Source organism: Alnus glutinosa, chromosome 4 (genome assembly GCF_958979055.1).
Source record: "Alnus glutinosa chromosome 4, dhAlnGlut1.1, whole genome shotgun sequence".
Classification (NCBI taxonomy): Eukaryota; Viridiplantae; Streptophyta; class Magnoliopsida; order Fagales; family Betulaceae; genus Alnus; species Alnus glutinosa.
This window is the reverse complement of record NC_084889.1, coordinates 27,480,802-27,492,384: the sequence shown is the minus strand read 5'-3', so window position 1 is coordinate 27,492,384 and position 11,583 is coordinate 27,480,802. Positions and strand designations below refer to the sequence as shown.

At 32.5% G+C, this 11,583-nt stretch overlaps 1 long non-coding RNA gene across 1 annotated transcript; it reads left to right on the top strand.

Annotated features, from left to right (window-relative positions):
* Positions 1-9,938: 9,938 nt before the first annotated feature.
* Positions 9,939-11,338, top strand: LOC133867408 (uncharacterized). Its single transcript, XR_009900050.1, has 2 exons — positions 9,939-10,566; positions 11,086-11,338. It is a non-coding gene; the product is annotated as an uncharacterized LOC133867408 (long non-coding RNA).
* Positions 11,339-11,583: the final 245 nt, after the last annotated feature.

The window sequence follows — 11,583 nt, the reverse complement described above, 5'->3', positions numbered from 1 at the left end:
CCATGATAGTCTCAGTCCTCTTGTTGAACACTTTGCAATCACGGTTGGTAGTGAAGTATCCCAAGAAGATTTCTTCATCACTTTTAGCATCAAACTTGCCTAAATTTTCTTGGTCTCGAAGAACGTAGCACTTGCTTCCGAAAACCCGAAAATATTTGACTGTAGGCTTCTTTCCCCTCCAAATTTCATATGGAGTCTTGTTGGTCTCAGACCGCAAGTAGACTCAATTGATGATGTAGCAAGTAGTGTTGACAGCTTCTTGCCAAAAATGTTGAAATAAGTTCTTGGAATGGATCATAACCCAAGCCATCTCCTGAATAATTCTATTTTTCCATTCCACTACAGCATTCTGTTGGGGAGTGATAGGTGAGGAAAATTCCTGTTGAATACCATGATGATTGCAGAATTCCTCAAAGCTAGACTTCTCAAATTTTCTCCCATGATTACTGCGGATTCTCATGATGGAGAAGTTTTGCTCAATCTGAATTTTCTTGAACAGTTGTTGAGCTTGATCAAATGCATCTGATTTTTCCCAAAGAAGAAGAATCCAAGTATACCAGGAATAGTCATCCACAATGACCAACATGTATTTCCTTCCACCCAAGCTAGTTGTTTCTACAAGGGTCCATTTGGGATTGCCATTTAGATTGATTTGTTATATACCTAATTGTACATCTTTTGAACTTGGTGATAGGAACTCTTATACTATGAATATTCTATAATGTTTCTCTATGCTTTTTTTTTTTTTTTTTTTTTTAATTTTATTTTAGATATATATACTTTTTTCTTGAGATAAAGATTCCAAATAGACATAGAATGAAAAATAGAAGAATGAACCATCAAATTAAACAAATAATGTCTATCAAATTTAACGTTTACATAATTGCCCAATAATTTAAACTAGTAGTTGATAAGAACAAGAAAAATTTAGAGTACATTAAAAATTAGCCTAAAACATAAATAATAACGTATTGTTCACAACCTACAAATAGACCGAGTTATGTTGTCACGAACCACTTTCATCTCCTCATCATGTATATTGTCAATGTTTTCCTAACAGTTACTCCCTGTTTCATCATCATTGCTCTCTAGATTATTGGAGTTACTTTTATCTCACTTAAATCCCTTATTCTTCCTATCATGCATTCTAATAAAAGGAAAAAATACAATTTATTCCTCTAAAGTACCACCCTTTTTCCGGATGGCCCTCCAAACTATCAAGGCTTACACTCTGGCCTCTCAAGCTACCAAAACCTTTGAAAAATATTTTTTTTGGCGAAATATTCCCATAAGACCCCTGCCACGTGTCATTTTTCAATTAAAAAATAAAATAAAAAATGAGAAAATGAGAAAAATATATATATATATATATATATATATTTTTTTTTAAAAAAAAAATTTAAAAATTGAAAAACTAAAAAAACTAAAAATAAGAAATAAAATCGGGAAGATCGGGCTGTGTTTGGGAAATAACGTCACCTCAAACACCCATCTTTTTTTAAAAAATAAAAAAATAAAAAAAAGAAATAAAATTTTAGTTTTTTTTTTAATTTTTAATTTCTTTTATTTTTTAATTGAAAAATGAAATGTGGTAGGGGTATTATTGGGATATTTTGCCAAAATGGGCATTTTTCAAAGGTTTTGGTAGTTTGGGGGGACAGAGTGCAAGCCTTGGTAGTTTGGAGGGCCATCCGGAGAAAATGTGGTAGTTTGGGAGGCTAAATTGTATTTTTTCCCTAATAAAATTATGAAGGATTGTAGTAGCAACTACAATGAGCATTTGGTCTTTAATATCATAAGATGACGTTTGCCTTAAAATTTGTAACCTATTCTTCCACACACCAAAAGTTCGCTCGATCGCACTTCTAAGTGATAAGTGAACATAGTTAAACCTCTCTTCTATCCCATTTCCTCGACTAGCTCGTCGAAAATCTGGAAGGTGATTGATAAGTGCCAATATTGTATATTTTGACTCCTTAATTTGCATTTGTTAAATCTTTAGCAATGTTATTTTCTAATTTTTTTGATTAGTTTTAGTGTTTTAGTATTTGCAGGTCATTGAGAGAAAATGAGAGTATTTATGTGGAATTGCAAAAAAAAATGGGGGGAAATAAAAAGGAAGGAGATATTTTGTAGAAGACCAAAAAGAGAGGAAAATTGAAGAAAGCCAATAAGCTTGTTGTTAACTATAGGACAAAAAAAGAAAAAAAGAAAAAGAAAAAGAAAAAAAAAGAAATGAAAGAAGGATAAAAAAAAATTGAGGAAAGCCAAGCTTGCTGTTACGTGGGACCTACAAAAAAAAAAGAAAAAAGGAAAAAAAAAATGACGTCTTGTGTATGTGAACTGAGCAAAGAAAGCAAAGAAGATGTTTTTTTTTTTTTTTTTAACACAAGGGTAAAAAATGACGTCTAGTTTCTTTTTCTAACCCTAGCAGCACCCAATAAAAAGCATGCTTTTATTTTGTAAACTTGGGAGGGGGGTGAGAGGCGCAAGCCAGCCGCCACTACCGAGAGCAAGTCTTCCTTTTTGTATGTTTTATTTTTCTTTGTAAGACTTTTAGTTTTTAATAAAAGTTAGTATTTTGTTTTTAGTCATGAGATGCTAAAACCTCAACTAAGGTTGAAGATGAAGTCTCACCATTGGTTGGATTTCGTATTCTCATGTTTTATTCGCATAATCTGAATGTATGTTCATTTCAATTCAATTAAAAGATTAAAACTCTTTTAATTGATTGTTTCGATTAATATATGCGTAAACGTTGAATATTCAATGTGTTTTATCCAACAGATACATTGAATCTTTTGATTTACTTTGGATATATATTGTGATTTGTTTGTCAAAACGAATAAATTGGATGATTTTGAATTAAATTGGATATTCATTGTGATTTGTAAAAAACATGGATTCATTGAATTTTTCAATAGGTAATTTTATGAAAATTAGAACATGCATAGGATTTTATTGCAAACATGAGAATATGAGCTTTGGATTGATGAGTGTGAATTCTGAAACCAAGGTGCTTTTTATCTATTGTTTTTAATTCAGTTTTATTTTGTTTATTATTTTTACATGAGCAAATCCAAAAAATTTGGAACTAGGTTAAGATAGAATTAGTTTAAATAGAATTAATTTTCGCAACACAATTCCCTATGAATTCGACCTCGCACTTGCACATACACTATATTGCAAACGATTCGTGCACTTACGAGTAATTTTAAAGTCACAACAGTGATATCTCTCCCCCTTGTAAGGTGTCAAGTATCCTTTCATTAAGAGGTAGCCATCATCAACCAAATAATATTTTCCTACACATGATAATAATAATCATCTATAAGATATGCATGCATAATAAATAAGAAAAGAAAAATACTATACCTGGTGGTGGTTTTGGAAAGTTGGCTAATGGACTACGAATTGCATCTAGAAAAATATGTGTATCATTTGCTGCACCTTCCCATCCTGCCCTGATAAATGTGAAAAGTAAATCAAAATCGCATGCCGCCATAACATTTTGAGTTATTGTTTCCTTTCTTCCAACGTATGAAATTTTCTTATCTTCTCTAATAGTAGCTGGGACATGTGTTCCATCAATGACACCAACACAATCCTAAAATACAAATTTCGTTAAATTTATATACTTACTAAATTACTTTAACAAATGGTAAGCATAAATAGAGTAATACTAATGAATAAATAAAATAAGTACCTTAAAATGTGACCAATACAATGGATGATGTCGAATTTTTTTTTGGAACTTCATTGAATGTAGGGTCAGAAGGTTTGATGAGATCCATTGCCATTAGGTTAAGCACTTTTATAACTTTATGCAAATGTCTGTGTATAGTCTCACTAGAATGTTGAAATCTTTTTTGAACCAATCTATTACACGATCCTTGTGCAAGTGTCATCAAACATATACCTACTAACTCTTTTAGTCTAATTTGCCTCGTGTGCTGAAGTCCATATATATGTTGTAGAACATTACATAATTGAAAGAAAACACATGGTTTCATTCTAAACATATCATGACATTTTGTCTCATTACCAGTTAATGTATGTATTAACCACCTATACCCAGTTTCTTCATAATTTTCTAGAAGGTTGTTTATCAATGTGTTTAATGGAATATGCCAATACTACACAACATCCAGCAGAAACAAGATGGTAAAATTCATCATCATTCTTGTCATTATCATGGCAATGATCATCATTACCATAATCCATATAGTCATCACAGTCCATGTATATGAAATCTAAAAAAAATAACAATTAATAAGATAGAACATTACAAACTAAATGTTTTGGAGAAATTGTTCAACAATCACAATCTACAAAATCACATTGTTCAAATATAAAATAATATAAACTACAGCAAGTGGAGAAAATAAAATCACATAGTCGAAACATTTTTTTCTTAACATTAAAAAAAAAAAAACAAATAGTTTATTCACTTGCTAATCAAATAGATAAGTGGCGTCCCCCCAACAATGCAGCTTCATCTTTTAGAAACATAAGCTACATAATAACAAACATATCTCATTTCTCTCTATTCTGAAAAATACGATTTGCCATATGATGGAGATCTGAACCCTCCTCAACACCATCTAAGGCGCACACACTCTCCATGACATCACGAATACTGCTACTTGAATTCCCTGAACTGTTGACCTCTTTAACTCTACAGCATCACTGATACGACTAAGCTCATGTATCAGCTTTGACATCGTTCCTCCTTTCTTCTCTAGACTTTGCAAGTAGCTACTTGTTTCTTTCTCTTTTCTTGGGGTGGCTGTGTAGGATTAGGTAATTGTGTAGAATTAGGTGGTTGTGTATGACTAAGTATCTCAATATCATCATGACCATTTTGAAGACTCGGCTCACTAGAAGAGTCACATGACACATCCACGAGAGTCTCAAAATTAGTAGGAAAAACACCCAAAGAGGGGGTCCAAGACATTTCTCATGTGGCCGCAGTATCTTTGAACAAAATGTCTAATAAATGAAGGTTCTATAAACCTTTTTCCCGGAATTTTGAAGCATCAGGAACCTCCTACATAATTCAAATGGCTATATTAATAGCTAAAAATATGTAGTATTCCTTTAAAAAAAAATGGTTATGAGAAACACACCTTTAACTTCCTATCCCACCATTCATTTGTTGCAGCTATTGTTCCTTTGGCTGCTTCCCATGCCATCCAGTTTCACTTCCTTTCAATTTGTTCCAAAGAATCCAATCTTTCTTCAATGTATCCCACTTATTTTTGAACTTATAATATTCCCAAGACTTACCGGTCTTATTTTTAAATGCCGCTTCAATGTTCCTCCAACCTATTTTTGTGAAGTGGGTATTTGGTCAATTACCCTGAAACACCTCATCCACATAGACTTCACAAAAGATTCTAGTAAATTGGACTCTCCAAAGAGCTCTAGCGTTTGAGTTACTTTGTTTTGATTCAGGGTTGGGATTGGAGTTCATACGTTTATTATCCATCTACAAAATTATAATTTTAAAGTCAGGTTGGAACACTAACATATAACAATGAGAATTTTTTTTAAAACACAATTCCATAACATTCTTAAATCTAATAAAACAGGCATGATCACTGAAAATGCCTATTATATCATCTCTAAATATTCTTTAAGGCTAATCTCTAACGGTAGCTTAAAATTCTTAGTCACACTTCTTCTTCTTTTTGTCTTTTTTACGCTTGTAATGTTTCTACTCTACACTATATTCATTAAAAAACAAAAAAAAAAAAGTTCCTACACTACGTAAAATCAATATATAATTATTTGTATTCATGGAAATAAAACTTTTTTTTAGAGAAATATTTGGTTTTAATTGGATGAGTGGTACTGATTTGTTTTCTCAAGTCTCTTTATCAACAACAAATGCCATACACCTGTAAGAGTAACGTTTTTCAGTTTACTTTTTTATTTATTTATTTATTTATTTATTTTTTATAGTTGCTTAGAAATAAGCCATATCTCTCTAGTCAATCGTTATACAGTGATTATTCACAATACAATAAACAGTAAGCTATAATTTCTTCTACAGTAAACAACACAGTACTTTCTCAATTTATTGCGCAGATTGAACAGTGATCAATTACTGTTCACTACAGTGCACAGAGTGAACAATGATCAATCACTGTTCACTGTAGTGCACTGAGTGAACAATGATTGATCACTGTTCTACGCAGAGTGCAGTTATCTATCACTGTGCCAATTACTATTCAGTGAACATTGATTGATAACTGTTCACCGTGGTACGTTCATTGTTTAGTGAACAGTAATATATTCAATGTTCACCGCAATACACAGTGATCGATCAATCACCGTGCACTGCAGTGCATAGTGATCAATCCTGTCTATTCAATTTCCTTCCCGCTCGAAAATTTGATAACTGTTGCGCCAAATATTTGCTATGCGAAATCGTGATTTTGGTTTAAATTCGCGCCTTTTCAATTAAGCACCCCCTAGCCTACTGCTAGAAATCGCAGATTTTTCCACGATTTTAGAAAATGCGATTTCAACTCTCAATCCCAAACACCCCACGTTTTGCGATTTCTTTTAAAATCGTCGCATATTATTCTTGACAAATCGCAATCCCAAATGCACCCTAAGACCCATGAGATCCATATGAAGCAGTTCTAAATTTTTGGAAGTAAGAATACCTGAAGTTTTTTGATGAGCTGTCCGAGTTTGCTTCCCCAACTGACATGGTCCACATACTCCCTTTTCAATTATGTTTATCTTGGGCAAGTCCCTGATCACTTCTTTTTTAGCAATCTTGATCAGATCGTTGTAATTTAAGTGCCCCAATCGTTGATGCCAAAGCTCATTATTATCAACTGTCGCCTTGTTGCATGTGATTTGAGGCTCTTAAGTAAGGCTAGAAAGGCCATAATAGTTATCTGTAGTTCTTTCTCCACCTATCAGCCACTTGCCATTTCAATCAAAGATATTGCATTCTTTCTTTGAGAACTACACCATAAGGTCATTGTCATAGAATTGACTGATCCTGAGTAAGTTTGCTTTGAGTCCCTCCACATACAATGCTTCTTGAGAAATAGGAAATCCAGGAATTTCGATAAGGCCCTTTTCGATGACCTTGGATTGATTGCCATCTCCATAGGTGATCTTTCCACCTATGCCCATCTTGAGTTTTTTAAGAAGAGTCTTATGATCTGTCATAAGTTTAGAGCATCCACTATCCAAATACTATAGACAAGTATCAAGCACATTTAAGGTAGTATGAACAACTAAGTAGAGGTGATCTTCCTTTTTAACCCAAACTTGTTTATCCTTGGTATTTTTCTTATCAATCTTATTACTCAACATAGCAGAAATCTTTTCATCATAAGTAAGAGTCACCAATTTTTCACTTATAATTTTTACTTGTTCACTTAGTGCTTTTACTTGATTCTCAAACCCTGGTTCATCTTTCCTAGGAACATGCTTTTTAGCCAAAAGATTTTGAGAACGTATCTGAAAACAATTTGGTCAGATATGACCAACAAGACCACATTGATGACATGTAGGAATGAATCTAGACTTAGATTGTTTCTTGACATGGATTTTAGATTCAAATTCTCTATGATTATACATACTGATACTTTTCCCTTTGTCCCCACAATTTACATGAGTTTGATTATTAGACATGCTAGGCTTAACAAACATGATTCTAGAAGTAGAAGAAGCATGAGTAGGAGAAGTAGTAACTTTATCGACACTCGATTCGGATTTAGAAGGATTTCCCAAAGGATTTTTTGATTCATACAAAGCATCTTCCAAAGACTTAATCTTTTCAATTAATTTAACTCTTTCAGTTTCAAATTCTTTAAGTCTTTTCAGATGTTGGTTATTTGAATCTCTAAATTTAGTACATTTCTTAGACAATTTATGGTAAATACTCTGGAGTTCATCTTTTTCTTCTAATTCCCTACTGTCAGAATCATAGAAATTAGACATTATAAAAACAGAGCCTAGGATAACACTCAGGAAATTAATCCAAAAGTGAACCCACTTTGATACAAATTGAAAATAAATCTAGACTCCTAAATAACTGCAACCAAACAAATAACCAAATATGTAAAGCAGTAAAGATAAATAACACAAATATTTGGTTACGAAGTGGAAACTCTCTGGAGCAGCCAAACCTAGGAAATCAACTATCAGAAGAAATAGCTAGTTATAAGAAGTTTGTACTCATAACCATTTGCAGTAGTCACTCTCTTGAACTCATAACCATTTGCAGTAGTCACTCTTTTGAACTCTTCAACGGTTGAACAGTTACAACATAAATAAAACTCTAAGAGAAATACATAAGAACGTTTATGCCTATATAATCTTCTCTTAGCACACTAGAATTCTCTACAGGAATTCTTTCAATAATACTGCCTAGAAGCCCTTTTAAATAGGCTCTAGAAATCCTAATTCTAGTCATGAATGGATTTCTAGGCAGCGGCAACCGGATAGGTCATCGCCCGTCTGGACAGGTAGCTGTAAGTGAATATTTTGCTGAAAAGCGTCCGGACAGGCTGACCTAGCGTCCGGACACCTGGATGGAAAATCTTCTCTGTCCCCAGTCTTCACTTCTGCGTTCGGACATCCTTGCAGGCAGGAACTCTCTGTGACTTGCGTTCGCTGGGCCTTCCGGACATGTTGGGAAGATGAATTTCCATATATAAATAACTCTCAATTTAAATACATTTCATCCATCTCCAAAGTCATATAACTGAATGTGATCAAGTTGATATATTATATTATGTTCAGATGTCTCTTCATAATCCTCAATGCCATTTTTCCTATCAAATGTTACCTTTTGTAACCATTTCATTTGAAATAAAACTTTCTTTAGGCATCTTACATACAATATAGCATTTTGCATTGCTTAAGCATTGAATCAATATATTTATTCCCAACCAAAGCCATATATCTTAATGTGATCAAGTTAATTTATTCATTTGCTCTATTGTCTCTTCATAATTGTCAAAAGCATTTTTTTTCCCAAAACAAAATGTGCCCATTTTAATAATAACTTCCATATTCTCTTTTCATAGATGAATAATAAGATCATTTCGATTTCATTATTCCAATATGATGTATTTATCACAGTTTTTGAATAAATATTTTCATTCAAAACATTTTTAAATGGGTTCATTAGTCTGACATATTGTAGCCATTGGATCATTGCATTTCGCTTGTTCATTTACTTTTGCTAAATACAACATGTTAACATAAAAAAAAAAAATAAAAAAAAAAATAAAAAAAAAATAGTATGAAACCTTGTGATCCTTGCCAAAAGGTGTTACTTGAACTAAAAGTCATTGAACAACGTAATGCGTCTAAACATGCAACGAATCCCTTTGTTGGCTCGTATTTGTTGCAAATAGTAGAATGGGAGCAAGAATTTCAATGTACATTTGGAACATTTCATTTCTGAACAAAAGAGCCGTTTTCATTTTCAAGTAGTGTTCGTTTACTTTTGCTAAATATAACATATTAACATAAAAAATTAGTATGAAACCTTGTGATCCTTGCCAAAAGGTGTTACTTAGAAGTCATTGAACAACGTAATGAGTCTAAACAAGCAACGGATTGAGTGGCGCGAAAGCCGTTGCACATTAGTAATGACCAAGCAATGATAAATAGGCTATATTGAAAAAAGACTAATGACACGAAGGTATCCCTTTGCTGGCTCGTATTTGATGCAAATAGTCCAATGGGAGAAATAATTTCTAGGAACATTTGGAACATTTTATTTCTGAACAGAAGAGTCATTTTCGTTTTTAAGTAGCGTTCGTTCACTTTTGCTAAATATAAAATGTTAACATAAAAAATTAGTATGAAACCTTGTGATCTTGCCAAAAGTTATTACTTGAACTAAAAGTCATTCAATTGAAAAAAGGTTCATACTTTTGAAAGTTCCAACTACTAAAAAAAAACTTGTGTCAATAAAATTAATGGAAGAAAAAATCAATTCTTAGACTAAATTATCTTTAACCAAAGGGTGTCTTTTCATTCAATTGCCTTTAAAGGGTTAAAGGCCTTTTAAGCCTTGCCTTCTAATATTTGAGAAGTGAGATGGTTAGGAAATGTATTGGAGTACTTATGGTCATTATGATAGGGTTTTATATCCTCACTGTGGTTAAAATACAAGCTAATAATCTTGGCCCTGCTACCTCTTTTCCTCATTCAGTTCCGATCATGATTCCTCATTTCTCTGAACTTGATGAGGCCCAGAAGCCAGGGCATCAAGAGCCAAAGCCAACATTGCATAGTTGCATTGAAAAAGTATTTGAAGATTGTGAGCAAAGCAACAAGCCAATTCATGACCATGAACTTGCCTACGGTGATTGTCTCTTTATTGGTTTTATACTTTGCCAACACACAATTGAGCATTCAATTTTTCTTCAAAATTGCATAAGTGCTTGCTGGGTAGACCGCTATGAACATAATAAGCCTTTAGCACGTTGTTTGGAAGCCTGTTATAAAAGGCATGTCAAGAAACATCCTAATAAGAGCCACCCAAACAATCCATGATCTCCAATTTTAGATCCGGTAAAGATTTCTTAACTACTCTCTCCCTATCTCTGTTTAGTGAAAGAATGCACGTATATATGCATGAAAAATGTATCCATAATCCATATCGATATTCTAAAATGTCTTAAAAGATGCATCTTCGACTTTTACATTATTAATTTTGAAGGCGGCAATAGAGCGTTTATTATGAATATTTATTTTTATTCATAGTGAAACACTCAACATTGTTTCTTCCGCATGAATCTTAACGTGTACTAGAAATTGATTTATACAAGTTTTCTAATTTATGGAATTCTTAATTTAATTAGTAATTTCAATATTTAACACAATGCTAAATATATATTTTTATGACTGTCTTAGACAACAATTATCAGTATATAACTATATATTATATATACTTACAATTGGTAATTGTTGAAATGCATGTTTGTATTATTCTAGTTTTCATTGACAAATTAATATTTCCACTTTTTTTACTATACACTTTATTTATTGAACTGAATTCCACACTTACATCTTGATCATGCTCTGTTTTAGATTCAACCGGAGGCTTTTTATAGCAACGCACGAGACTCGGATGTGTTACATGCATTAAAGTTCTCAATTGTCTTTTGTTTCAAATAATGTTTTTCTTTTTTTTTTTTTTAAAAAAAAAAAAAAAAAATTCTGGAATAATAATCATGGACGCTTTACTAAATAATTTCTACTATTGTGTGTTTGAGTTGTCAAGTTATGTTGACCGGACCATTTTGGATCCAAAAGTATATCATTTCTTCTGGGTTGAATTTCATATGGGATTTTTGTTTTTTTTTTTTTTTTAATTTTTTTTTTTTTGAATGTTTGAAGATTTTAATATTGTTACTCCTCGTCCTTGCGTACAATTATGCTCTATAAGCTAAGGTTATGCGTAATTCCAAAGGGCCTATTCTCAAGATGTTGTTACTCAATGAATCTATTTAAGTCATTTGATTAACTCTTGGTGCACATAGCGTGGCAAATCTCAGGGTGATAGACCACACGTAGTAGTTTCACTTA